This window comes from Cryptomeria japonica, chromosome 5 (genome assembly GCF_030272615.1).
Source record: "Cryptomeria japonica chromosome 5, Sugi_1.0, whole genome shotgun sequence".
NCBI lineage: Eukaryota > Viridiplantae > Streptophyta > Pinopsida > Cupressales > Cupressaceae > Cryptomeria > Cryptomeria japonica.
The window spans coordinates 9,792,120-9,812,985 of record NC_081409.1 but is presented as its reverse complement, the minus strand read 5'-3'; positions in this window follow the sequence as shown (position 1 = coordinate 9,812,985).

The following is a 20,866-nucleotide window of genomic DNA, read 5'->3' as shown; positions in this document are numbered from 1 at the left end:
AATTGGTGGAATGATGATGATTATTGTGAATTTCATAAGAGAAAGGGTCATAAAACAGGAAATTGTCATCGACTAAAGAACATCATACAAGATCTCATTGATAGAGGTGACATTGAGATTGAAGGACACTCATCCAATCAAGAACATGAGATGTTTAAGGAACCATTCCCAAAGCATGACAAGGGAAAAGCTACAGCCACAGATGACCAAACCAACTATACCAGAGCATCCTATAACTATGATTCAACTATCAATCACATCTCAATGGACAATTATGTCTCTACCATTATCATCAAGGACAAAACCCCTGAGAATTCTATCCAGAGACCCAAGATCGTTCTAAAAGGAATTGGATCTTCTTCTGAACCTACCTCTGAATGTCATGTTACAACCCTTCAAGGTAAATCCACTTTGCAAGGTGCTCCAACCAAAAACACCGCTTCCTCATCAACCAAGCCTGAATATGACCTTGTAGAACAGTTAGGGAAGACACCCGCACTCATCTCCATCCTTGAGCTCCTACACATATCCCCCACACATAAAGCCATTCTTGATAAAATATTCAAAGAAACTATTGTCCCTACTGATCTGAACGTGGACCAGTTTCAAGCCATGGTGGGATACCTTTCCATTCCACACTCCCTTACATTCACAGAAGTCAATGATGCCTCTGTAAGTTAGCCATATAATGCACCACTACACATTGAAGCCTTCATACACAAACATCAAATAAAACGAGTCCTGATAGATGGAGGAGCAGGTCTAAACATTTGTACATTGAGCACTATTAAACAATTGGGATATTCTGATAAAGCTATGAATTCTACAAACAAAATTACCATCAAGGCATATGATGACGAAGAGCGTTCATCTAAAGGCACAGTCACCTTACCTCTCAGAGTTGGGCCAGTTACAAAGGATGTGGTTTGTCAAGTCCTAGACCTAGATCTCACATACAATATATTACTAGGATGTCCTTGGATTCATGAGATGAGTGCAGTACCATCTACATATCATCGATGTATCAAGTTTCCCCACAATGGAGTTGAAGTGACTATCAAAGATGACCCAAATCCATTCATATATTGCAACAATTTGTGACCTAGATCAGAAATAACAATTCCAGTTAATAGAGAAGCAACTCCATCCTCGACATATGTGGATCCAGAATCCTTGAAACCTTCGGCATCAAAACAAACAGATCTCAAAGAAAAGTTCACATTTAAAGACATGGGATGTGGTGAGTATATCTTTCATGTCGATCAACTCCCACTATCTCCTAAGGTATTTAGTCAACATGAACAATCTATAAACAATTTGCAAAGAATTGGATGTGAACCACCTAGTGTTGTGGCTACTAAGTTTGAATGCAAATCTCCTCTAGTGGTGCAAGCATCTCTTGATATCAATAATCCTAAGAGTGGTTTCGACAAAGAATCTATTGACCATATCACCAAACCTCTTAAGAACTCACATAGCTTTACCATTTCATCCACTCATTCCATTTCCACTCCTCTCCCAAACTTGGATCAACAAGAATCACAAAAGCCCTTAGTCATTGGGGATCAAGAATCAAGCTTTGAAAAGAAAAATTTAAAAGTCAAAAATAAAGAAAAGTTCTTTAGTCCAAATCAAAATCAAAAGATATTGGACTCTACAAAAATCAAAGTCAAGGATAAAAATCCTATTAAAGAAAAGGAACAAGAGTTGATCTCCCCTAATATCAAAATAACTGGGGGCAAAAGTTCTACAATTTTAAGCCAAAAAGAATACTTGTTGATCCTAAGTCTCCATCATGCTATCCTACTTTCACTTATTTTCATAGTCATAAGCCTTCATAACTCATCCACTTGTTCCACACATCCATCCCCTTTTGGTGATACATCATGGACCTTTAATGGAACTTCCTCGAAGGACTTTGTTATCAGGGATGCCCAAACTTCTTTAGGTGACACACATATGCACCTACATAGTCCACACACTAGTAATTCTATCTCAGTTCCTTCATCAAGGAAGATAGTCACTCAAGATACACATCATTCAGTCAAGGAACAATGCAATTACAATCATAAATTCAAGCCTTGCACATTTGAGGTGGGTGACTTAGTTCTCAGAGAAAATCCTAAGAATCAGCAAGACAGAGAGAAGAAGGGCAAATTCAAACCAAACTGGCTTGGTCCTTACATCATCACAACAGCATATAGATCTGGTGCATATCAGCTCTCAACCACAGAGGGTGAACCTTTGGAGGATCCTATCAACAACATGCACCTTCACAGGTTTTACACATAGCTCTTCAAAGTAACTCAACACCAAAAACAAAAAAATCAAAAATTTCAAAAAATTCAAAAAAAAAAAAAAAAAGTAAAGAAAAATAATTTCATCCAACGGTGAAAACCACTTCGGTGGTGCCCTGGGAAAGTACCATGGTGAAAATTGGGTCACCAGTGCCATGTGTAGAGACATTGCTCCTCCCTCCTTCAGGATTCACTTTCATCCTTTCACTTTGCACACACTCACATCCTATCCATTCATAATAAACTTACCCATTCCCATCATGGCTTGTCATTGATCTACCCAAGATTGGTTAGCCATTCATAATAAACCTCCCTTTTCACCCCTTTCCATTCATAATAAATTAGCTCCTATTTGTGGCTAAGGCAAATCCTACGTCTAGTGATGGGTGTGGAACTGAGAACATCACATGTTTCGAGGAGTACAGTTTCTTCCACTTTTCTTCAGTCTATTCGTGCACAATCCACAATAAAACAGCACTTGCATCACCAATCCGCAATAAAGTTCCATCTTCTCCACAATAACATACTAGTTTCATGGATTCGGTCAGTTTTAGATGATACACAACAGCAACAATATGCTTCAACAAATCAAATCTTTCAACAGACTCAGACAACATATGGTTCAGTGCTATCTATCCTTTTTGTGAAAGTAAACATTGTGACCACAATCAAATAAGACTTATACAAGTGAGAAGAGACACTAAACTTGAGGATGACAGTGGATGTTGGTGTTGAGTCTTGGTTTTCTTTTGATTTTATCTTTTTGGTGGCATGTCTTTTAGCTTTTCCAGGATGTCTCTGACTAGAGATTCTATCTCTAGGATGTCTTTGACTAGAAAGGTGAGGATGGGGTATCGTCACCTATTTTTCTTTGCTATCTACGGATTGTCTCTTAGTAATGCCATGACTTGTCCAAGGATATGAGGACATTGTGAGTCTAGTATGAACTGGGGCATTCTTTGTTTGTGACTGTCTTATCTCCATGCAAACAGGTACAATGACTTTCTGGGTCAAACACATGTCTCGATTGTCATAACCTACTTGCCATAATAAAGCTCAATGATGATAACGCACAAGAAGCTCTTTCACTTTCATATCTTCTATCTTTCATCCTCCTTTCTTGATTGACTTCCATCATCCTTCTCAAGTCCGCGTAGCTCGCTATCACATGACTGAGTATAACGACACGCCAAAAATATTTGCATCTCATGTAGTTTCACCTGCATTACCACATATAAGCATTCCATACATACATATAGATATCACAATTGTATCACATCCTGCACACAACACATATTAGCACATTTTACATTCTCATCATGTAAATAATCATTTGCATTATCATATTCATTTTCATTTCCTACATTCACATTCACATTTGCAAAATATTTAAAACATAAAAGAACAAAAATATTGCATTTCATCATGTACATATTTGCATCTATATCATAACCATCACATAAAACATACATCATTAAACATCTCATCACATAGGTACACATGCATATAGTTGCCGCAAAGATGAATCATCTCATATATATATATAAAGTGTCATGATACTATGATGTCAAAATCATATGGCTACAATCACCTGTAGGTGTCTACATCATCATACAAAAATGGTACAATACTGATACATAGGGAACCCTCTACGGCGATGATGAACTCCCTCCCTCAGAGGTGCCTAGCCTCGATGGAATTTGAGCCCTGGAAGGACCTGCCTCAGGATCATCTCTCCTGCCCCCTCTATCTGGTGGTGGTGGAGGACCCATAACCCCACCATTGGATGCCTGTCTCTTCTGACTCCCTCCAGTGGCCATCGCTATACATGATGGTCTCCAAAAGCTCCTGGCTAGCTGATTGGCTGGCACTACACCATAATAGAGATCCCGCCAGTAAGCGATCTCCTCCCCTTCCCGCAGAACATAGGCATATCCAGCCCCTGTGTCCTCTGCCGCTTGTCTCCCAGCCCTCAGTGTTGTCTCAGCCTCAATGTAGCACTGTATAACCTGATCTCACTCCCGCTCAGTATCTCTAAGCCGCCTCCTAAATCTATCCCTCTCCCTCTCCAAGTCCTAAATCTCATCTGCCTATCCTTGGCAGATCTCCCTCACCTCAACCAGCTCATCCTCCTCCGCCTCAACCCCCTATGCCTCTGCTTGTGGCTCCCCCTATATGGGTGCCTGTGCCTGTCCCTGTGCCGGTACCTGTGCCTGCCTCTATCCTTGTCCCTATCCCTACACCTGTCTAGGACCCTGTGTTGCTGGCACCTATAATGGCAATTCACCGCGACCCCTTACCACCTGAGCCTATCTCTCCTCCTCACCCTCTCTTCATGGAACCACTCTCCTCTCTCCAATAGCACCCCACTTCCTCCGTTGACCTCTACCCCCACCATCTCCATCATCATCGTCATCTCCTCCGCCATCCCCATCTATCAGCTCTCCGGGGTCTATCAGTCATGGGAAGGGATGCTCAACCCAATATGTAGTATACTCTGCATCCATCCCTGCATCCTCGATCTCTTGCCACATATCCCATGGCAAAGGAACCATCTCCACTAGCTGCATCATGACCTGATCATATGACAGCAGTGGCCCAAAATGTGCCTGGTTGTGCACTGTCCGCGCATACATACCTGAGCCCCATGGCATCCGCTGAATCCTGCCAAACTGTCTACCCACTCTGTCCACTAGCTGCCTCTCCAATACATAGGGCATCTGCCCAATCAGATATCTGCTCCGGAAGGTGTATGGTAACTCTACTGCATCATCCTCCCACTGCTCGCACCCAAGGTACGACCTCCATATCACAATGTCGATCTCATCGAAGACTCAACGCCAGTACTCCAATCTGCCAATCTGTGGCTGTGAGGTAATGATATCATACAGATGTACCAAACTACGTCCATGACCCCTGCCCCTGAAATGTATTGGTCAGGTAACCGGCAGATGCTCATAGGCCCATACCTGCAGCAATGTAACTCCGCAGCCCAATCCTACAAATCCATGATATACAAACTGATGCAGCTCATAATACAAGTGTGCTAGCATGCACGGTGCCCAGGCATATTTGGTGTGCTGTGTAACTAGAGTCTCCGAGGTGCTTCCCCATCCCACAGCCAACCCTCATGTCGCCCTATTTGGACATAGGAATGCACTGATCACTCCTCCTAGCACTGCTAGTAGTGCTAGTCCTGTCGCTGTCATCGTGTCCCATGCGACATGTCATGCCCTCATATCCAGTCCCGGGTCTCAGAATACTTGTCTCAAGGCATCCCCGTCTCCATCTCGAACATAGGGTACTAACTCCCCATCGATCGGTATCCTCAAAATCCTGTAGACATCCTCCAAGGTGACTGTCATCTCACCCATCGGTAAATGGAACGTGCATGTCTCAGAGTGCCACCTCTCAGCTAATGCAATTAGCAAACCCATGTTCGCTCGAAACTTAGGCACATACAAGATGTGGCGTAAACCCATGCCCTCAATGGCATCTCTATCCTCGAATGTCAACTCTGGTCACAACCTCTGAGTCGATGGGAATCTCTCCCGTGACTCCAACATAGGCAAATACTCCTGCAGTCAAGCAAATCAATCATGTCAGTCCTAGTAACACTCATTGTTCATCACAAAGTGTTGCTTCTATCCTAGTGACACTCACTGTTCATCACAAAGTGTTGCTTCTATCCTAGTGGTACTCCCCATTCATCACAAAGTACTACATGTTTGGCACTCCCTATTCATCACAAAGTGCTTCTCACATTTGCACTCACTGTTCATCACAAAGTGCTGCTCCTATTGGTACTCCCTATTCATCACAAAGTACTATGTCTTGGTACTCACTGTTCATCACAAAGTGCCTTGATTTATCCTATCCTAGGGCCTCTGCTTGAGTGAATCCTCTTGAGTAGTTTCCTAATTGGCAACGTATGTTCTATCACAGAATTGTCAATCTTAGCCCTATCTGTTATCCTAGTCTTCCCTAGAGGACCTGCTTGAGTGTATCCTCTCAGCAACTTATCCAATCGACAGCGTATGTTCATCACAGAACTGCCGATTTGACCTAGAAGACACAAATGCACATTTTTGACACAAACGCGCTTTCATGACATAAACGCGCTTAGAGACTACATAAACGTACCTGAAACACACAGACGTGCCTATGCCCTGCATAGATGCACCTAAAAGACACAAATGTGCCTGCCTAGCACAAACGCGCCTGCATAATGCAAACGCGATCACATCCTACACAGACACCTTTTCCGGCACAAACGCGCCTGGCACAACCACAGACACGCCTAGCCAGCATAGATGCGCCTAGCACCAGCACAGACGCGCCTACATGTTTTGGACATTTTTTGACATTTTCCTAAAAGTGCATTTATTGCACTACCTAAGATGCATTAATGACAACATTTATTGCAACAAAGTACAAGGAGGTTTTGTGGTACTCACCGGCTCTCCTACATCTATTGGCCTCTGATATTGGCGAATGCGAATGAATCTATGAACCATTGCCATTGCTGCTGACTGTTGCTGCTTTATCTCGCTCTGCACTTTGATCTCATGGATGTGTGGATGACAATGAGGATGTTTTCCCCTCATGGTCTATTTTATAGACTTCCCTAGCCCTAGCCCTAGCCCTCATTTCCCGAGTCAGTCTTCTTTATCCCATGACTCTGTCACTTTATCCGGTCAATCCTTTCTAGCCATTCTTTCTTATCGAGAGATTGTCTGCGATCTTTTCAGACATTTTCATCCAATCTCTCGAGGGGGCATATCATTTCCATCTTGGGGCAACTTTGTATCAGTTCATATTATCTTCTTTGAAACAATGCGACAAGCCGCATTGTCTCAAAGAGGGGCAAAATTTAGACGCCTAAAATTGTCATGTCTAATTAAATAAATTTATTATTTATTTAATTACTTTAGCCTAATTCTTCTATTAATTAAATAAATCTTTATTTATTTAATTAATTCATTTATCCTCTGCTAGTCTTATTTCTCATTTAAATAAATACATTTATTTATTTAAATTACCCTTTTTGCTAAATTAAATAAATATCTTATTTATTTAATTGATCTCACTTCTTTTATTAATTAAATAAATATTTATTTATTTAATTAAGTCATTAGCCTTTTCTACCCATGACACATGTCATTCATCTCTTAATTCCTACACTACCTACCCCTTTCATTATTTTATTATTTCCTCTACCTACCCTCTAATCATAGCTGACCTCTTTTACACCTCTCAATCTTATCCCTCCATTTCTTATAGTGTCTTCTATATAAGGAGATGCTTCCTTCATTATCAAACCCTAACTCAATTACACATTCGACTACACTACGCTTGCGATCCTACTTGCAACCACATTCCATTCTTTGTTGAGCTCTTGTGCACATATAAAATCTGAGAGCAAATATATCAAGCAAGAACAATGGAGATAGGAAGAATGGAGATTCAAACCCTATTGGATATGTGATGGTATAATCTTTGTGATTTCATTTGATTTGCATTGTCTTAGGTAAACTTTATATGTTATGGTGGATCTTTGTTGTTGTTATGCTAGGGTTTTGTGGTTGAATTCATTTATTCTTCCAACATTGTTGTTGTTTCTATTTTCACCATATACACCCGAGAATTCCAAGTTGGTGATCTTGTCCTCATGGAAAATCAGAAAAATCTATAAGAAAGAGAAAAGAAAGGCAAGTTCGAGCCTAATTGGCTTGGACCATATGTAATCACAGCAAAATATGGATCAGGAGCTTATCAGTTGGCTACTCCTGAAGGCAATCCTTTGGATGATCTAATGAATATCATGCACCTCAAAAGATTTTATGCTTAGTCCTCAAAAAGTCTTAAATTGTCAAAAAAAAAATCAAGAAAAAAAATTTAAAAAAAATGAGAAAAAGATCCTGAAAAAATCGTCACTTTGGTGAAAACCTGGCAAACAGGCACATTATGACACAAAAAAATTAAAAAATTAGAAAAAGAAAGAAAAAAACAATTCGTCCATTAGTGAAAACCACATGGTGGTGCTATGGACAAGTACCTTGGTGAAAACCTCTGTGCAGACGCCAAGGTAAATAACCGGATCCACTGTCTATCATGTCGATACTACAAATCATCTGCCATCCAACCCACCCATGCGCAACATTCCTTCTTTTTCACCTCCCAATAAAACATGCGTATGATGATGAAGTCTTCGCCTGAGTCATGAACAAGGAATGTCCCATTGAAATTGAGATTTTATGCCTCTGTGTGTAAGCTTCAAGAAGTCTTGAGAAACAATCCCAAGTCCATCCTATTTCTACTCTTGGCAAGAGGTATCATGTGGTCGCAAGGAAGAGACTTGTTAGATTTTGTTAGATCTTTTCATATAGGCTTGCATCTTTTTCCCTACGACTGCCACTATTTACGACTGCCTGGGTTCTTCCATATCCAGGTATGTTATGATAGGTGCATATTGGGGCATATTTCATAGTATGGCATGTTTTGGATCCTTCTTGTATAAATCGGCGACCTAGTACTAGTGTTTATCAACACTTACCTTCTTGTGTACAAGAGGTATTGGTGTGTTTGAGGGTTTCCTTGCACGAACCCACAACTCTGTATTAGTGTTTCTTAACACTTGCATTGTTGTGTGCAAGAAATTCCCATTTGTCTATAGAGTCAGTCCACACCCTGCGTTTCTCATGGCATCCTAATTTCTATAATCAATGGTGCAAGTCACTCAGGGAAATATCAAACTAGATTGGCTCTCCACATTTGTTGTGCACAAAATCTCACCATCATTCCATCAAATCCTAAACTCAATAATCCCATGGAGTTCTCAATTGCCCCCATTTTCCTCCGCGGTCTCGCTCTTCTTTCCAAATACCTCATGACTGCTTCATATTTGTTCCTCATCTATCCCTTCCACCTTAATTTTTCTTCCTCTATTTTTTTTCCTCACATAATCAATTCTGATTCTGATTCATGTCTTATATAGGATGTATCCTTCCTGAAACCAGACACTCTGATCATGTCTTATACAGGATGAATCCTTCCTGAAACCAGACGTTGTGATCCGATCATGTCTTATACAGGATGAATCCTTCATGAAACCAGACGTTGTGATCCGATCATGTCTTATACAGGATGAATCCTTCCTGAAACCAGACGTTGTGATCTGATCATGTCTTATACAGGATGAATCCTTCCTGAAACCAGACGTTGTGATCAGTCATGTCTTATATAGGATGTATCCTTCCTGAAACCAGACACTCTGATCATGTCTTATACAGGATGAATCCTTCCTGAAACTAGACGTTGTGATCAATCATTTCTTATACAGGATGAATCCTTCCTGAAACCAGGCATTGTGATCTGATTATGTCTTATACAAGATGAATCCTTCCTGAAACCAGATGTTGTGATCAGTCATGTCTTATACAGGATGTATCCTTCCTAAAACCAGACACTCTGATAATGTCTTATATAGGATGAATCCTTCTTGAAACTAGGCGTTGTGATCAGTCATGTCTTATACAAGATGTATCCTTCTTGAAACTAGACACTCAAATCATGTCTTATACAGGATGAATCCTTCCTGAAACTAGATATTGTGATCAATCATGTCTTATGCAAGATGAATCCTTCCTGAAACCAGACACTTTGATCATCTTTGTCTTATACAGGATGAATTCTTCTTGAAACCAAACTGAATCTAGATCTTATCAATCAAATCAAATCAAATCTATCGGGATATCAATTTTGCAAAACTCCAAAGATCAAATACCTCAATTGATCTCCCGAGGGGACATCACCATACCATAATCTATCAATCAAGAGCCAGGGCATCCTATCAAACCAATATCAACATCAAAACAAGATTATTCTTTGAATCAATGTGTCATCACACCTCACTTCAAAGAGGGGCAAAATGTAGACACTTAAAAATAATTATTTTAATTATTTTTAATTCCTCGCATAATTAATTAATTAATTATGTTAATTCAAATTCCTCTCAATATTAATTAAATATAATTAATATTGTCACTATAGCATATGATTGATTTATTTAATAAATCAATCCCTTTCTTTATTCTTCTAAAAAAATCAAATCCTCACAAATCTTCCTCTTAGTTAATTAATTTCAATTAATTAGTTAACCTACATGATTCCTACAAATCATCTTCTTAATTCATTCTTCTAGAAACTTCCTAAACTCACTTAACATTATTCTTCTAATTTTTTATTCCCTCCACTCATTCTCTCTCCTAGTCAAATTCTCCTACAAATATTAATCCCACCTAACATTTCCTCTAATCCCCCTCCTAATGAGTCATTAATGGTTAATCATCATGATTAGCCACAAAGTCAACTCTTTGTCCTTTTCATCCAGCCACTAGCTTTAAATGCTCTTTTCCTAGGTGAATGTAAGATTTTTGAAATCACACATTCCTCTAGGCATCCCCTCTCCCAAGGAATTTTTAATTCCTTTTTATTCCTCTAATCCCCATGATATCCTTTTTTGGATAATTTTTTATTCCTCCAATACATCTTGTGGAGTGTGGAGATACGAAATGCCTTTAAGGCATATTTCTTGGTCTCCACACCCTCTCTTGGACCTTGTGTGAGCTCACAAGTAAATCTTAGCCCTTCATCTTGAATTCATCCTAGCCATCTGTTTTCCTCTCCTCTTCCTATAAAATAGGGCTCCATCCTTTCATTCAAAACATCTCGAAATCCAGTAAGCTTATGCTGCCCTTTTGAACCCAAGAAATCATCTTGGCAGCTTCATCATTTTCATCCTTATCATCCTCCTGAAATCCCTTTCATGTTGTGCACATCATTGGAGAGCCATCCACATCCAACAATCAAAGGAGCACATCAAGTGGAGCATTATCAAGGGGTGCCTTCACTTCATCAAGCTCAATCTGAAGGAGAAGGTAAAATAGCAAGGTGAAATGGTCTTTTAATGATATTTTAGCATATAGCATGTTTATTTCATTATGTTTTGATCATTTGACCTTCAAATCTATTTTCCCCTCTTTAGCATACTTTCACAATCATATCACAATATTGAATCTCCATAAGACTTCCATAGCAGTGCACAACTAAGAGCTACACTCATGTGGAACTTGGAGAGGAGAGGGACAAGGGAGGAGCAACTATGAGCATCTTTCTTAGCATTTGGAGGAGCATAGTTTATCTATTCTATGTTTGTATGCTTTTTATTTCATGCTCAATTTCTCCCTTGATATGCTTGTTTAGAATAATCTTTGGTTGCTAAAACTAATGTTTACTTCTTGTGTTCTTGTGTGTGTTGCCATCAAACAGATTTTCTTATCCTTTTTGCAGAGCATCATAAGGTAATAACATATATAGATCAAAAACACTAAAAATCTACAATATATAGAACAAAAGTGTACCGGAGCCTAAGATGCTTCTCCGGTAGACTTAGGAGGGCTCACCATTCATGAAGCAACTATGGCTATTTCCTATATGAAAAATGATGATTAAATACAATTAATACAATGATAAGTATTATAGGTTAAATACAATTAATATAAGGTAATAACATATATAGATCAAAAACACTAAAAATCTATAATATATAGAACAAAAGTGTATCGGAGCCTGAGATGCTTCTTTAGTAGACTTAGGAGGTCTCACCATTGATGAAGAAACTATGGATATTTCCAGTATGAAAAATGATAAGATTTATCTAAAGTTCACATGTACATGTGCATATAATCATCAAATCAAGAAAATAAAGTAGAGATACATACCTCTTCCCTCTCTTGATCCTTTGGTGTATCAAGTGCATTCATCAATTCTACAAATTCCAATTGTCTTTGTATATAAAAGAGACAAAAAAGAATAATCAATCTACAAGTTTCAATTAAGACAATTTCAACCTTTTCAAACAATTTTTTCAATTAAAAATGTGTTCAATTACCTTTTGATGTTTAGGTGTCCTCAAGGATTTCTTTCACCAAGGAGGTATCCTAGGCACACATGGGGTACCCTAAAATAAACAAAATTAACACAAGAGATATCAGTAGATAATATTAAATATAATTTAACAAATCTAAATTTGAATGACTTGCATATTCAATCAAAAGAATACATAAAAAGAGGAGTGCAAAATATGATACTGCATAGCTTTCTAGGCCAAAATTGATGGCTGAAAGTGTGACATTATCAATCTAGGACATTTGATCCCTTGACAATGCCTATAAAACACAAAATAAATATACATTAAAGAGAGTTAGTATATCTTATAATTTTTTTTTTGAATTCAAGGTACTATTCTATTTTAACATGTTACTAAATTATACCTTAGGTGTCGAAGATGCAACTACAACAATTGAGGGAGTAATATCAGATGGTGTATTAACACCCACTACTGCATCTTGAAATGCATATTATTTGTATCAATTTACATCTATATATAAATAAAAATTTATTTACATTTACAAGTTTTAAGTGATTGATTAATATAATATTATCAATTCAAATCAACACACTTGTGTTTGTGTGTGACCACCAAACACCATGTCCATCAAATCATCAGTCAATGCCACATCCTTTACAGTAGTAGTCTAACATCTACTCCAACAAATTGTACACAGATGGGATGTGGAACCATCTACACTAGCCTCAACATCCATCCCAAAGCATATACCTAAACAACTGGGACACACATGCTAAATGGGCTCACCAAGGCTAGATGGCTCAACTACTGCATCATATGGGCCAAGAGGGTGTGATAACTATGTCCCATGTTGAATGATGACATCAGTCAATGCAGTGGCCACTTGAAGAGTCTATAGCTCCATCGACTCTTTCAGGGCTACTGGGATTGTGACATGGACCACAGGTTTGGTGCTAGGGGGATGCGACTTTGGGGGTTTAATACCTCTACCATGGAACTCTCTATTGGAATTATGGATGAATTGATATGTGTTGCATTGATGTTTTGTCATTGATGTCAACACTAGCTATTATGGTTGGTTACCGACAGACAGGTTTTGATTACCGGTAGAAGATCTAGTGTTATCGACATAAAGGGCTATCTGTTGGACACTTCCGACATATTTGGATCTATAGAGTATGTTTGGTTTTATGTGTCACATGTTTCTGGAGCATGTTTTGGTCAGTTGGTATTGACTTGGTGATCAGATGCTATCACACACTCTTGTAAACCCTTGCCGACATGGGTTTAAGGTTTAACCGACAGAGCTTTCACTGAGAAATATTGGCAGAATGCTAAGTGGTGTTGGTGCATCTTCTAGATGGATTTTAGGATGCTGACGATGTTCTTTGATCATGCCTCAACTATTTGAAGACATTGCTTTGGCGTGGTGGACCCATATTAGGTCCGGTACCTATCTAGGTTATGGACTGGTATCATGTTAATGTGTTCTCTACACGTTACCAAGATGATTTATGGATTGGTTATTGTTGTTTTGGTCTTAAGCCGACATGGCATATCATTGTAATATGGATGTATGTAATGATATTATTGTAATATCTTTTAGGTGGCCAACCTAATTGGTTTAGGCCTTAGGGTTGGTATAAATTGATGTAAGATCTCATTGTAGATTATGTTCATGATCGTGAAATATAATATCATATGCAAAGGAGATTTGGTCGATCATAGCTGATCGAATTGGGTTTAAGGAAGAGGTCAAAGGCCTCTGGTATTGAGCTTAACCAGAACTATAATCAGGCATGGTAGATGCTATCTCTGGCAGTTGAGTATTCTGGATTATTGTCCATTTATCTTGAGGTGGTTATAACCTCTTTGTAGTCAGTGAGACTCTTTTGTAATGAGCAGTATGCTTTAGGCAGTGTGCCTTCCTGCTGTAATACCCTAAAAAGGTCATCTGAACCATGAGCCCCTAATCTCGACAATGTCACCAAGGTCCTAACCAAAGGCAATTAAATGAATCTTGAGCACACAATTAATTATTTAATCATCAAATGTCACATGGAAAAATTAATCACCCAATATTAATTAAATATTTATTTAATTAATTGATCATTCCAAGTAAATCATTTTAAACAATTATTTTATTTATTTTATTAAATATCTTTTGCATATTTAATTAAATAAATCAATTTGCCATCAAATCTTCAAAAAAGGAAACAAATCAAGAAAGAGGAATTGAAAATTATGAGCACAAGTCTTCAAAAAAGGAAATAAATCAAAAAAGGAATTAATTGACAAAAAAAGAAATTAAAATTTGAAAAAAAGAAATCTATTGGAGATAATTTTGAGAAACAAATTAAAAATTTATAGATAATCTCAAAGAAAGAAATTAAAACATTTAAATATTAAAATTGAATGAAATAGAGAATAAATCAGTTTTTTCTGATTTTATTTTAATTTTAGTTCAATTTCCTTTAAAACTGAGAAAAGCATCCAATCACATCAATTCACCTGGATTGTGCTTCCTCTTGGAAAATCTTGACCCCTCATCATCATTTGATCTCAGCCTTTGGTTTCTTTCTGAATTTTCTATAAATTTAGGCTCTCATCTCTCATTCAAAAATGCTAGAGAATATATTGTTATTATGTTGTTTTTGCTCTAGGTTCATTGAGAATTTGCATTGAGATATTGCATATTAGTTATTTCATATTGCTTAAATCATTTAGCTTAAATATTCATATATTGCTTAAATCATGTTAGATTAATCTTGCATATCTAGCTTAAATCTTGCATCCATTTAGCTCATATTCATGTTCATATAGATTTAAAAATCTTTCGTTTAGGTGTTGTCTAGTCACTGGATAGCTTACCAATCTAAGAGCAATCTAAACTCACATCTACTAGAAGACAATGGGTTGCTTTGTAATGGTTTATTATTCATTGATTATTGATTTACTAACCATGCATCTAATGACTTAATTGAAGTGTTGTGTATTCCAGATATAGATACAGGTCCACTTTTCACACACACATTTTTGGCGCCCACCGTGGGGTAGAAGACTACTTTTTCGGCCTCAAAATCATTTTTTTATCCTCCAGGTTTCATCTGTACAATCTCTATGAAATATCATACAAGTGGTATTACTGTATCGTACGACATTCTTTAGAAGCCTCTGATTTGTCGTACGGATCAAAAAATAGTGTCGTATGACATGCTGTTCTGATTATCTCATTTTATCTTTTGTCGTCCTATGCTTAGTTCTAGCTCGTACGATAAAATCCTTTTGTCGTTTCACTTTATGATAATTGTCGTACAATGTTGTATTTTGTTGGGTTAAAACAAGTTTCACTTTTCAGGTTTTCTTTCAAATTTTGATTTCGCTAACCCTGAATCGTCTTCTGTCTGCCTGATATTTTCACAGCTTAACCAGTTTCTTGTAGAACGCTTGTCAAAGAATTTATCAATCACACATACACCTATCAAAGAATAAAAACAACATGACTACTGATATGTTGTTTTTTAGGGGTTGTCTAAAGAAAATCAACCAAACATTGTGTATTCTTTAAATTCATTTTTTAGGCACCTAACTTGCTATCTGGTTAAAGAACAAATCTGTATTTTGTGTTTTAAGTAAATTCTAAGAGGTAGGAGAGTATGCTCTTGTCTTCTTAGACAATCAGAAATCCAGACCCTTGAGGCATTTTCTTTTTTTTAGATTTGTACATCTTTAGTAGGCCTGTCATCCCGAGGAGCTTAAAAACTCTTAAAGCCATTACTGTCGGTGTGAGGGGAACGACCTAAGTGGGAATGGCTAAACGCCAAGTACTCCAACACACTATAAAATAAATGTGATTTGATGAAAATCAAGTCAACGATAGTGCTCGGGAATAGCTCTCCTCAGTACCTTTGGGTATATTGAACCTTGGTTTTCAAGGCTGGGAGACCTCTTAATTGAGTTTATACCTCGACGCGTCGAACAGACGCCTTACTAGATCCAATTAAAATTAGAAGCTACCCGATTCACCTCCAAAAGGTTGATAATATTTGTGCAAGAGAGATAGTAACTCTCCCAAGACACTTGCCATATCATGCCCCCATTACCATTTGGAGTTGGCTAATATGACGTTGAGAATCCATTGCATGAGACTCAGCGTCCGTATTCTGATTAGCTATTGGGTGTGTACCTAAGCCAACAAGAAAATGTTTTCTTCTCTAAGGCAACTTCCATAGGGTTTGCATGTTGTGATTGGAGTTACTATTCATACTGCGTGTTTTTTGTGTTTTCATCCCTCAAACTAAAAGTGGAATACCAAAATTGGAGAAAACAAGAAACAACTTAGTGATCAAAAACTTTGCTCGTGTCAGAACTAGTCTACCCTAAGTTGAAATTCTATTTGAAACTAGTCTATCCTGGTCAAAAATTAGTTGATCTTAGAATTGGTCATACTCAGTTGTCATATTCAGCTATTGAAAAACTTAGAATTGTTGTCTCTGTCTTGTTAATAGTCGTACGAATTTGATCATTTATTGTCCTGCACCATATCCTATGTCGTACGAGTTTGATTATTTGTCATTTGAGCTCAATCCTCTCTCATACGAAACCCAATAGTCTGTCGTCTGAAGCTAAATCATGCGTCGTACAATATGTAATTTCACTGAATCTTTTATTGTCCTAGACATACCCATCTGTCATACGGTACTAGGTAGCAACTCGTACAAAACAAAACTGTTGTCATCCTAGAACTGTTAAATTATCGTCCGGCTTAGTAAATCCTGTTGTACGAATATCTGATTTTGTTAGTACAGAATAGTCAAAACTGCCCAGATCAGTCTACAGTGAGCATAAAACTGGTCACCATCCCCCTAAGCATAAACAACCTTGATAGTGTACCCCTGCTATTGCGTTGCACGATTTTGTCGATCATCTTTAAGCTAGTTCAAACAACATCTTATCAAAACCTAATTTAACTTAGATAACGTCTTATACAGGATAGATCATTCCTGAAACCAGACAAGATCTTAGTAACTTCTCTCAATCACTACGTTAAACAAATAACTAGCTATAATTTGATCTTGACTTTTGCAACACATCTAGCTCTTAGTCCCATCGGTTGCAAATGCCTGTTCAAACTAGAAGTTCTCGCGGCAAAATAGACATAGGAAAAGAAACACCCTTTTCGTCAAATGACAATCCATTCTTTGTAGAAAACCTCTTTCCAAATAAACCATCCTCATCACAAATACCAGTTTACAATCTACCAATCTTTGGTCGTCCCCTATCTCCCACCATGTCTAGAGAAAGGCAAGAAAGACAAGCTAGTAAACAAGACACTCATGACAACTTCAGCAATCATGCCACTGACAATGAGTCCTCATCAACTGAATCTGAAATCACTAAACCTCCCGAGGTTGAAATACATAGATGTCAAAATGATAAAGAGTTCCGAAAAATGATGAAGGTCATCATGGCTAGAGAAAAAGAAGACTATTTTCTAGAATTAGCAAAACAAGGTGCCAAACTTCCTACTGGTTATAATGTGGAGGCCCTAGTCACTAAAGAGGAATAGACACCATTGGGAATGCTAAACAAAAAAATGCAAGCGTTACGAACTGAGGTCACATAACTGAAAAACAAAGATAAATCACCAAAACAATATTCTTTGGACACAATATGCCCATTCCCATTTGACAAAAATCTTTACACGCCTCCATTTCTATCAAAAGTAGAAATGCCTAAGTTTGACAAATATGATGGGAATACAGACACCCAAGATCATATCAGAGAATTTTGTGTTTTATGTATGGAGTTCATGCACGACCAAACGTATCTCATGCACCTTTTGCCGAGAAGTTTAGGGGGGCAAGCTGTGGAATGGTTCTCAAGTCTACCTATGGGAATAAAAACTTTTGAAGAATTAATCCAACTATTTCTTCAGCAATACTCCTATAAAATTCATCACCCAATCACTATGATAGAGGTTTGCAATACCAAACAAAAGACAGGAGAACCCTTTCTCACTTTTCTCCAATGATGGAGAAAGATGTTCTCTAGATATTCACGAACTATTCCAGATCTTGAGAAGATGGATATCTTTGTCAACAACTTAATCCTTAAATTAAAATACAGTGTCCAGATGCAAGTACATCCTTCATTCAACAAAATGGTAGATAATGCCCTCAAAATGGAAGATGTGCTTATAAAAAGGGAGATATATCACTTTGGAAAGAAACATCACAGGGTTCTAGTTCTAAAGAAAAGAGAAAATACTAGAAATATGGCAAAGATAACAACAAAAACATTGTTAATGATGGAGTGGTAGATACTGTCAAAGCAAAAACAAAATCCACAATATTTAACTTGGCTAGTGGCACACAAGCACTCAAGGCAGCTAAAACTGCAGTAGAAAATCCTCCGAAGAAAGCAACATAATGGTTTAAAGAAATGCCTTGGATTTCAAAACCTAAGCGTGATTTTACTCCTCTAGATGAATCATATGAATCAGCTTTTAAAACATTATTGGCAAATAATCTGATAACATTGCCAGACAATTCTAGACCATATGACCCAAAAATTAAACCCAAATGTTAGAGAGAAAACGAATACTGTGACTACCATCGGAACAAGGGACATAACATAAACAACTGCATGAAACTCTGACATGAAATCCAAGATCTCATTGATGCTGGAAAGATCATTTTTGGAAACCACACGACTAATGCTGATCATAAGGCCTTTAAAGATCCCTTACCAACTTATGAACAAGGAGATTCCTCAAAAGCCAAGGGATGAGATAGAGTCAGTTATACCTACACTAGCAACGATAACATGATCAACATGATTGAATCTTCCCAACATGAATATTGCAATGTGATCATAATCTAGGATAAACAAAATCAAACACAAACTGCTAATGTTGTGACTCGCGCTCAAAAGAAGGTTAATCTCTAAGGAGCTAGTTCCTCAACTTTTGATCAAACAACATCAAATTTACCAAATAGGCAAATAGACACAATGACGACCAAATGAAAATAGTTGGCTTTATCATCTTCTCCTAGTTATAGTATTGTCAAACAATTGAAGAGAACCAATGCTCAAATCTCCATTTTGGAACTACTTAAGATCTCTTCTGCTCATAGAGAGATCTTGGACAAGGCTTTTCTCACCACTAGTGTCCCTAAAGATTTAGACGTGGATCGGTTTCAATCTATGGTGGGTCACCTGACTTCACCTCATTACCTCACTTTCTCTGAAGAAGATGATAACTCACTGAGTCACCCGCATAAGCAACCATTACACATCAAAGCTATGATCCATAAACACCGAGTTAAACATGTTTTGATAGATGGAGGCAATGGGTTGAATATTTATACCTACAATCTATTGACATAGCTGGGATTTTCTAAAAACATTATTGATCCAACAAAGAAAATAATAATCAAGGCTTATGATGAAGAAGAAAGAACCTCTAAGGGTCTGGTACTAGTACCAATCAGGGTAGGACCTATAGAAAGAGATGTCATTTTTTAGGTCCTTGATCTTCATCTTTCATACAACATCTTACTGGGCAGTCCATGGATCCATGAAATGAAAGCAGTACCATCTACATATCATCAGTGCTTGAAATTTCCTTATAATGGAGTCGAAGTCAGTATTTTTGCCGATACAAGCTATACCTGCAATGCATTAACATAGAGTGTTGATGCTTTTTTTCCTCATAATCGAGCAACCTCTACAGCTGAAAGATCAGAATCTTTGCTGAAAGATTTAGAAAAAAAATTGAAAATCACAAACAGTGGCATGGATGGCTACAAGATAGAGCCTGTGCTCTTGCTAACATCTCTTTCTCCATCACCAAGACAGACAGGAAAACCATCAGAGGTTATGAAGCCATAAAATTCAACTCCAAAAGTCATTTATGATGGTCTCTTTATATAGTCCTCTACTTCTCTTGTAGATGAAATAGAAGAGGATGATGTTCTCAAATCGCTTTTCAAAGAAGATAGTGCAAACAAAGAAATACGACATTGTGAGATTTCCCCAACACAATATGGTCCAAGCTATAAGATGCTTCAACGCATGGGATATTTAGGTACCGGTCCTCTAGGCAAGCGTCAAGAAGGTATTGTTGAACCTATTCAGTTACAAACTAAGTCTGCCAATGATAAAGCGAGACTGGGATATGATCCAAGAAAGTCATCAAATCAGAAGCACATGTCCCACCATCAACTTAAGTGGAGAAAAAGGTACGAACTTTAACAACACAAGGAATTAATACTCAACAAACTCAGGAAGAGTGCAACGATGAACAAAAAGAATTGCGAACCCAGAGAGATGAAATATATAGAATCAGAGAATTATTTGTGTATATGGTGAAAATGGATAACAACAATGTTGAAAGACTAAACGGATTCAACCACAAAACCCTAGCATAACAACAACAAAGATCCACCATAACATATGAAGATTACCTAAGACAATGCAAATCAAATGAAATCACAAAGATTATACCATCACATATCCAATAGGGTTTGAATCTCCATTCTTCCTATCTCCATTGTTCTTGCTTGATATATTTGCTCTCAGATTTTATATGTGCACAAGAGCTCAACAAAGAATGGAATGTGGTTGCAAGTAG